Raw genomic sequence first — 10,469 nt, forward strand, 5'->3', positions numbered from 1 at the left:
TTAACCTTACGTGACCTAACCCAACCTAACCTAACCTAACCTGATACCCATTTACTTAAGTTAAACTATCGTAACGTAAGCTTACCTGGCGTAACTTAACCTAACCCAATCCATCCTTAACCAGTAGAACAAATAAACCCCGAATTGGTAACGTCATCCAGTTCTAAAAAAATAAGATGAAATATTGTGAATCCAACACCTTCCATCCCTCCCTCTATTACCTCACTGTTTAGGCATTAACCATATTACGTCAGAGAGAGAGGAGAGAGAGAGAGAGAGAGAGAGAGAGAGAGAGAGAGACTTACCTCACCTGATTCCTTGAAGGATGCAACCGGAAACTTCCACATGTAAGGATTCAGCTTGGTAGGATTCTGGGGAGGGATGGCCTGGTGCGTGTCCTGAGGGGGTGGGGTGGAGGTAGGGGAGAAGTTGTGTCCTCAGGGATGGGGTGATAGGAGAGGTGGGGGGGATGGGGTGTTAAGACTGGTTGGGTGAGATTATTGTCCTCTTGTTATCACGGTTGGGTATCTCAGTTCTCCCCCAGTTGACTGATTTTACAGATGGGCTGAGGACAGAGAGAGAGAGAGAGAGAGAGAGGCTGACTCGTGGTCAAAGACGTGTTTTGTTGTTTTGTTTACACACACACACACACACGGTGGATGGTGCCATCTAACGGGACGGAAGGGGTCAGCCTGTCAAACAGTATCAGCAGGTGTGTGTGGAGTTAATGTCAGGCTGCGACAATTTGAACGGATCTTCCACAATGAATGAGTCTCCCCTACCGCGCCCCTCCAAGACCTCGGTTCATTAACTGGTAGACCCAAGAGTGAGATGGACACACTGCCCTGTGACACCATACTCGGGCTGTGTACCTTCGAGCGTGAAATCTTTCTCCTCCTTCCCTCTCCCTCCCCTTCCCTCTCTCTCCCTCCCCCCTCCCTTCTCTCCCCCCTCCTTCTCTAATTATCATTTTAACCTTGCTTGACTTTCGTACACAAGGAGAGCGTTTTCTATTGTATTTCTATCTTTGCTCAGCATTACTATACCAACCAACCCAGTAATCTTAACATTGTTCAGACTAATTTCCTACAACAACGACACACACTCGTCAGTTTGGATATTCTTAAACTCCTTACTAATATTATCCCAACTCTGGTCTTCTCTACCCATCCCTCTCCATCCTTAGCCTCGGTTCACCCCTCAAGGACAAGTGGTGCTCCCTCAGATACAATCTTACCGTCGCTCTCCTCCGTACGAGCGAGGAGGGTACCGACCTAATCTGATTCTACGAGGATGAGTTGAACTTGAGGGCGCCAGAGACATCATCCTTGTGTGACGTTAAGACGGCTGGATTCTGGGTGTGTACGTAACAAATTGTGTCCCACCAGATGCTGTGTTGGAACACCGAGACGAAGATGACATACACTACTTATTACTGAAAGGAAGGGAGAGTGAAGTTTATCCCCAAGTGTACAGAGGTAGAATTTTTTTTCCTCTGATGCCATGTTTACGATAAAGACATTAAGAGAACTACTCCTCTCCGTTGTTGAGAGGAGAAGGGAGATGCTTTGATTCCTGTGAGAGACAATATACTTCCCCTCACCCCTAGAAGAAGGAGGAGGAGGAGGAGGAGGTCGAGTCACTCATCCCAGATATCCGAAGGCGATGGTTAGGTCATATTCACAAGCGGCTGATTAAGTTGTACATTAGAGAGCTGGTTTTAATATGGTAATTTTTACAGCTGTTTGCATCGTGTTTACCTCCGCCGCCGACAACCTGTATATAGTGAGGCTCCTGGCGCTTAGTTGAGGAGCGAGACAACCTTACAGGGGCATGACTATAGTGAGGTAAAGGAGTGGGCGTGATGGTGGGCGGGGATGTTGCGTGTGTGTAAGGGAGAGAACGTTGAGGTGGGTTATGGTGGGCGGGGATGTTGCGTGTGTGTAAGGGAGAGAATGTTGAGGTGGGTTATGGTGGGTGGGAGTATAGTGAGGGTGGGTTGGAAGTATGGAAAAGTGGTGAGGGTGGGTTGGGTGTTTGAGTGGTAAGGGATGGAGGTATGTCGGGGGGATGGTGATGGTGGGATAGCGTGTATAGGAAGGTTGAGGAAGAGGTGGTGTGTGTATGGGAGAGTAAGGGGGAGTGAGGGTTGTGGAACGGGGTGTAGGGTGGGACCGGGTAAAAGGCGCACACACACACACACACACACACACACACACACACACACACACACACACACGCACACACACACACACACACACACACACACACACACACACACATGACAAGTATCTGCCACACATTAACTCATTTTTTTTAGAGTTTCTTTCCACTTTAGGTTTTGTTTCTCGATACAAGAACAAAATCCATCAATGTTTTGTTTCTGGTCCTGAGGATATGAGGTGACAGGCAGCCTAGGGTGAGGAGGGTTAAGTCTGTGACAAACCACATGGGTAAACAAGGATCAGTTACCCATATCATTATGAGGAGGTGTGGCCTTAACGAGGAAAGTCACTGCCAAACCCTCGTCTCCGTAGAGCCTTGAGAGGGATGGGGAGTCTTTAATGCTATACCACGATAGTCGAAAGAGCTTATTTACCTATAGCAAGACAGCAGAAGAATGAATTTAATGAGGAGCTACACCATTACCTCTTATCCCCCATAGGAGGAAGGGGTAACATAATGATAAGCCACGGAGTTTGAAGAGCGCATTCACCTATGGTAACACAATGAAGGAACGACCTTAATGAAAAAGGCTATTGTCCAGCTCTCGATCTCCACACTTTAACAAGGAAGTCCATTACTTCGTCACCTGAAAAATTCAATAGGACTTAACTGCCCGACGTTTTTACTGAGCTGGTTGAGGGGGTAATGAGTTGAGTGACTGGCACTATCACCATCACGACCAACAGTTACCTAAGCTGGTGGCACTAACTGGACTACTAAAGAACAATATTTTAACCCACACTGGAACAAGAAACCGCCTCTCAGTGTTTTGGAAGCGATTATTTTTATTTACGATGGAGTTCGAGCCAGTAGGTCGATGTATAGGAAACTCACTGTGAGCCATGATGTGATTCAAACCCAAGATGTGACTCAAATCCTCATCTCAAACCCAAGATGTGACTCAAATCCTCATCTCAAACCCAAGATGTGACTCAAATCCTCATCTCAAACCCAAAATGTGACTCAAATCCTCATCTCAAACCCAAGATGTGACTCAAATCCTCATCTCAAACCCAAGATGTGACTCAAATCCTCATCTCAAACCCAAGATGTGACTCAAATCCTCATCTCAAACCCAAGATGTGACTCAAATCCTCATCTCAAACCCAAGATGTGACTCAAATCCTCATCTCAAACCCAAGATGTGACTCAAATCCTCATCTCAAACCCAAGATGTGACTCAAAGCCTCATCTCAAACCCAAGATGTGACTCAAATCCTCATCTCAAACCCAAGATGTGACTCAAATCCTCATCTCAAACCCAAGATGTGACTCAAATCCTCATCTCAAACCCAAGATGTGACTCAAATCCTCATCTCAAACCCAAGATGTGACTCAAATCCTCATCTCAAACCCAAGATGTGACTCAAATCCTCATCTCAAACCCAAGATGTGACTCAAAGCCTCATCTCAAACCCAAGATGTGACTCAAATCCTCATCTCAAACCCAAGATGTGACTCAAATCCTCATCTCAAACCCAAGATGTGACTCAAATCCTCATCTCAAACCCAAGATGTGACTCAAATCCTCATCTCAAACCCAAGATGTGACTCAAATCCTCATCTCAAACCCATACAACTTTTTTAATCAGCGATGGAATTCGAAACAACAATTCCAATGTATTATAACCTTTATTGATCCAAGAATAGATTCGAATCTGTGTTTCAAAGCATCGAAACATATCAGGATTCGACACTCATTCTTCCTCTCTCTCTCTCTCTCTCTCTCTCTCTCTCTCTCTCTCTCTCTCTCTCTCTCTCTCTCTCTCTCTCTCACCACCCGAATCTAAGTAACATAAAATGTGAACAAAATCTTCACCACTTCCTTGTTAGATGTTTATTATTACACCTTACACTCCTGTTAGAGTCACCAATCAATGCTAATAATAATAATAATAATATGAAGAAGACAAAGAAGAAAAGAAGTAGAAGAAGAAGAAGAAAAGCAGAATATCCGTAAACTCAGTACATTAAGCGGCTCCCACAGGTAAACTCGTCTTGCAAGTTTCACTTAAAAAGTGGATTATCGGCCCAAAAAAGGTGGCTGGGTGCATCTAAGAGGCAGCAGCGGGAGGAGAAGGTGGAGGGGGAGGAGGAGGCAGTATGTCTGGCCGTCGTCTGTGAAGGCTTCTGTCAAGACGCATCTGCGTGACGACTCCTTCTCAATACCACCGCCATGAGTCATGAGAATTCCCAACTCGACTGTGTCCCAGCGGTAACCTGACTAAATTTGACCGCGTCAGTGTAAAATCTCATGAGAACCCGGTCGTGTTGTAGAGCTACTGGACTTAATGACTACATCCTACCTGTACCCTAAATAACTGCCTGCATCCTCGCTGTCCGGTGATAATCTGGCTGCTTCCTAGCTGTCCGGTGATAATCTGGCTGCTTCCTAGCTGTCCGGTGATAATCTGGCTGCTTCCTAGCTGTCCGGTGATAATCTGGCTGCATCCTAGCTGTCCAGTGATAATCTGGCTGCATCCCATCCCCACACATGCATCCCAGCTGCATCCCAGTCCCCATCAATCTGCATCCCAGCTGTCCTGCATCCCAGCTGGCTGCATCCCATCTGCTGCATCCCATTGTCCCACTGGCTGCATCCTAGCTGTCCTGAATCTGGTTGCATCCCAGTCTCACTCTGGCTGCATCCTGGTCCCACACCTGGCTGCATCCTAATCTGCTGCATCCTGTCTGACACCTGGTCCACATCCTGTCCCCACAGTCCCACATCCCAGTCCTTGCATCTACAGCATCCGGCTGTCCACAGTCCTGGCATCCCAGCTGGTCCCAATCCCACATCTGCATCCTGTCTTGTCTTAATAATCTGTTGTATCCTATTGTCCTTATCAATCTGTTGATCCTAGCTGTCCTTAATCTATGGATCCTAGCTGTCCCACATCCTGTCCCCTAACAATTTGGGAGCATATGATTGACCCCCTGACAATTTGAGTGCATATTAGCGGTCATTTGACAATTTGGGTGCATCTCATTGGCCCCCTGACAACCTCGCTGCATCTTAGCGGTCCCCAAACTAAGTGACTACAAATCCGTAGTTCCCTAACACTCTGAACGTCTCCTGTACACACACACACACACACACACACACACACACACACGGCCCCCTGAACTTGATAGCGAAGACACGAAATCTTATTAACGTGTGGGTGAGTCTTATCCTTCATCTTAATGACGCTTGTAAGTAAAGATTTTATTCCCTGTAAGTGTGTTAAGTGTGCGTTAAGTGCTTGCTAGTGACTCTCTGTACTGTTGAACTTAATTTGATTGCTTGTTAGGGTTAATTGGGGGGACTGTTAAGGCTAATTGCTTGTTGAACCGTGAATAACAGCCAATAACTTTTGTCTGGAGTGTGCATCCTCCTCCTCCTCCTCCTCTTCCCCTCCTCCTCCTCTTCCCCTCCTTCGCCTCTTCCTCATCTTCCCCCTCCTCCTCCCTCCCCCTCATCTTCCCCCCTCCTCCTCCTCCCTCTTCCCCCCTCCTTCTGCCCTTCCTCCCTTCCTCCTCCCTCCCTCCTCATCTTCCCTCCCTCCTCCTCTTTCCTCCTTCGCTCTTTTCTCCTCTTCCCTCCTCCTCCTCCTCCTCTTCTTCCTCCTCCTCCCTTCCCCTCCTCCTCCTCCCTCCTCATCTTCCTCCTCCTCCTCCTCCTCTTCCTCCTCCTCCTGCCTCCTTCTCCAACAACTCTCACCTCCTTCCTCCTCCTCCTCCTCCTCCTCCTCATCTCCCCCTTCCTCCTCCTCCTCCTCCTCCTCCTCCTCCTCGCTGACGCTGGCAACACGCGGCATTTAATCAGAGATAGCTTACCTGTCTAACATTCTGTCTGTCTTTCTGTTTTAAGTCTTAAATTCTGTCCCTTCTATTTGTGCTCGTGTCCGTCTGATAGTTTGTTCGATCGTCTGTCAATCTTTTCGTGTGTGTTTGTCTGTCTGTCTGTCTGTCTGTCTGTCTGTCTGTCAGTCTGTCTGTAGTTCTGTCTTTTCGTGTTCATTTCTTCTTGTCTGTTTGTTTGTCAATTGTTTCGTATTTGTCTTTTGTTTTTGTCTGTCTGTCTGTCTGTCTGTCTGTCTGTCTGTCTGTCTGTCTGTATGTCCTTTCATGTTCATTTCTACTTGTCACTCTCTCTCTCTCTCTCTCGCTCTCTCTCTCTCTCTCTCTCTGGATTTCTAACATAAAAATACTGTAATAATTGGTACCGTCAGGAGAAAGGTCAAATTACAGTGCCAAGGGTCAAACTACAGTGCCAAGCCAAGGGTCAAACTACAGTGTCAAAGGGAAAACTACAGTGCCAATTGTCAAACTACAGTGCCAAGGGTCAAACTACAGTGCCAAGCCAAGGGTCAAACTACAGTGTCAAGGGTCAAACTACAGTGCCAAAGGAAAAACTACAGTGCCAATTGTCAAACTACAGTGCCAAGGATCAAACTACAGTGCCAAATGTCAAACTACAGTACCAAGGGTCAAACTACAGTACCAAAGATCAAGCTACAGTGCCAAGGTCAAAATACGGTGCCAAGGGTCAAACTACAGTGCCAAAGGAAAAACTACAGTGCCAATTGTCAAACTACAGTGCCAAGGATCAAACTACAGTGCCAAATGTCAAACTAAGTGACAAGGTCAAACTAATGTGACAAGGGTCAAACTACAGTGCCAAGGGTCAGACTACAGTGCCAGATGTCGACTACAGTACCAAGGGTCAAACTACAGTGCCAAAAGATCAAACTTCTAGTACCAAGGTCAAAATACGTGCCAAGGTCAAACTACGGTGACAGGGGTCAAACTACGTTGACAAGGGTCAAACTACTGCCAAGGTCAAACTACAGTGCCAAAGATCAAGCTACAGTGCCAAGGTCAAAATACGGTGCCAGGGGTCAAACTACAGTGCCAAATGTCAAACTACAGTACCAAGGGTCAAACTACAGTACCAAAGATCAAGCTACAGTGCCAAGGTCAAAATACGGTGCCAAGGGTCAAACTACAATGCCAAATGTCAAACTACAGTACCAAGGTCAAAATACGGTGCCAAGGGTCAAACTACAGTGCCAGATGTCAGACTACAGTACCAAGGGTCAAACTACAGTGCCAAAGATCAAACTACAGTGCCAAGGTCAAAATACGGTGCCAAGGGTCAAACTAATGTGACAAGGGTCAAACTACAGTGCCAAGGGTCAAACTACAGTGCCAAATGTCAAACTACAGTGCCAAGGCTCAGACTACAGTGCCACGGGTCAAAATACAGTACCAAGGGTCAGAGTACAGTGCCAAGAGTAAAGCTACAGTGCCAAGGGTTAAACCACAGTGCCAAATGTCAAACTACAGTACAAGGGTCAAACTAACGTGACAAGGCTCAAAATACAGTGCCATGGGTCAGACTACAGTGCCAAGGGTCAAACTACATTGCCAAGGGTTAAACTACAGTGTCAAAGGTCAAACTATAGTGTCAAGCATTAAACTACAGTGCCAAGGGTCAAACTACAGTGCCAAATGTCAAAGTACAGTACCAAGGGTCAAACTACAATACCAAGGGTCAAACTACAGTGCCAAGGGTCGAACTGTGTCAAAGGTCAAATTTTACCTACGTGAGGGATGACCTTGGCTGAGTGGGCAAGACCAAGACATTTAGTACCATCAAGGTCAACAAAATTCTTCGATTATTACGTGGAGTAACTGGTGACTCCCTGCAACTTTTTTCCTCTGTTATTGTGTTTAAAGTCAAGCAGTTATGTAATTATTCTCTTATTTCTCTCTCTGTTTCTCTTTGTCTCTCATCTCTTCTTCATCACCCTTCTCTTTCTCTCTCAATAATCTCTCTCCCTCTCCCTCTCCCTCTCCCTCGCACTCTCTCTCAGGTGTGTCGAGACGTCCAAATGAGGTGGCAGGTGATAGCGTTGTCCCTTACTACCGACCTTGAACCTATATGACGGTCCAGTGCTCACACCTCCTCCTTCAGGCTCCTTCTCCAGGCTCCTTCTCACCCTTCTCCTCCTTCTTCTTCTTCTTCTTTTCCTTCTGCAGTCTCCTCTTTCTTCTTCTCCTTCTCCAGGCTCCTTCTCACCCAGCTCCTCCTCCTTCTTCTTCTCCAGGCTCCTTCTCACCCTCCTCCTCCTCCTTCTTCAGGCTCCTCCTCTCCCTTTTGCTCCTCCTCCTCTTTCTTCTTCTCCTTCTTCAGGCTCTTTTTCCTCTTCCTCCTTCTACTTTTGTCCCCCTCCTCTTCCTGTTCCTCCTCCTCCCTCCAGGCTCCTTCTCACCCTGACCCCCCTCTTCTTCCTCCTCCTCCTCCTCCTCTTCCTCCTCCTCCTCCTATATCTTGTCTCTCTTCCTTCTATTCCTCCTCCTACTCCTTCTTCTATTCCTTCTCGTCCTCCTTCTCAGAGCATCAGGGGAAAAATAAGGTTTTTAATTGGGGTCAAATTTTTAGAGTGGAAATAGTTATGAAATTAGGGCAAGAAAAACATTAATTGTGAAAAAGTGGTATTGGAAAAAATTGGTGATTAGAGGAATTTGTTTTTATTAATTAAATTTAATTGGGAAAAGGTGGTAATTAATTGTTTTTATGGAAAAAAGTGGTATTTAATTGGGAAAAAAGTGTTTTAATTGAATTGAGTGGTATTTAATTGAAAAAGTGGTATTTAATTGGAAAAAGTGTTATTTAATTGGAAAGTGGTATTTAATTGGAAAAAAAGTATTTAATTGGGGAGTTGATACTGTGGAAGGTATAGAGCCAAGAGGTGTATTTTTCCTGTAGAGTTTATTGATCCTCCTCCTCCTCCTCCTCCTCCTCCTCCTCCTCCTCCTCCTCCTCCTCCTCCTCCTCCTCCCTCCTCCTCCTCCTTCCTTTCTTCTTCTTCCTGCTCTTCTTCTCCCTCCTCATCCTTTTCTCTTCATCCTCCACCTCATCTTCCATCCTTCACCCCTAATCCCCATTCTTTTCCTCTCATCCTAACTCTCCATCCTTCACCCATCCTCCTCCCCCTACCCCTGCAGGTGACATGGCAGCATCACCTCATAATAACAGGTGTGACTCAGGTGTGTCTCTTCTCTACCAATCAGCTTTATCGCTATGATCGTTTTGTGATGTTTACACTTCGTTGGTCTGTTCTTTTGATTTGTATTTTTAGTGTACGTATGAATGTCCGTGTGTGTGTGTGTGTGTGTGTGTGTGTGTGTGCGTATGAATGTCCGTATGTGTGTGTGTGTGTGTGTGTGTGAGTGTGTGATGGAGTGGAGGACTGTGGTCGCCAACCCTCAGATATAAGGACGATACATTATTAATTGATTGTGTGTGTATATGTGTACAATTAGATATGACTTTATTAATTTTATGTGTGCGTATGTATGTATACGTGTGTAATAGACATACAGTGAGTATACATGAATGTGTGTACAGCGTGAGGACAGACGAGGCGAGTAGCTCAGGGGTGAGCCAGCACGAGAGGCTCAGTGCAGTATACCTGACCAGGGAGTCTCTCTCTCTCTCTCTCTCTCTCTCTCTCTCTCTCTCTCTCTATACCGGGACATCGCCATCCGTGTTTATTAAAGGGTGAGCCGCCTGCTATCACCAACCCCTCTGTACGTGGAGTCAAGTGAACAAGGAGATAGGTGGGTGGGAAGGATGTGGGGATGTGGGGGGGAGGAGATGAATGGTAGGGCAGGCAGGGGATGTAGAGACAGGGCACAGAGAGAGATGAAAGGAGGTGGCGCAGAGGGTAGGTGGAGGTGAAAAGATGAGAGTACACTGTTTTGAAGACGATATCAGACTAATTTTTGTTATGGATGGTTCTGATGCTCACTGGTGCGGGGAGACAGCCAGGAGGGATACTCAGGGCTGAGCAGGGTGCTTGACGGACAGGTGGCTGACGGACAGGTGTGCGCGGTACTGGTTGCCCTTCCACATGCCCGCAACTTCCGGCAGCGACTCTGCTTGCAGGTTTCCGGCGTGACTGACTTCGCTGGCGGGCTCCTACACCGAGGTACATACAGGATGTGAAGTTGATGGTCCGTGCATGGCTACTGTACACACCTGTACCACGACTACTGTACCACACCTGTTGTACCACGACTACTGTACCACGCCTGTTGTCACTACTGTACCACACCTGTTGTACCACGACTGCATACCATGCCTGTTGTACCACCTACTGTACCACTTGTTGTACCACGACTACTGTACCATGCCTGTCACGACTACTGCTACACCTGTTGTACCACGACTACTGCCATGCCTGTTGTAC

This window comes from Homarus americanus, unplaced genomic scaffold (genome assembly GCF_018991925.1).
Source record: "Homarus americanus isolate GMGI-L3 unplaced genomic scaffold, GMGI_Hamer_2.0 scaffold833, whole genome shotgun sequence".
NCBI lineage: Eukaryota > Metazoa > Arthropoda > Malacostraca > Decapoda > Nephropidae > Homarus > Homarus americanus.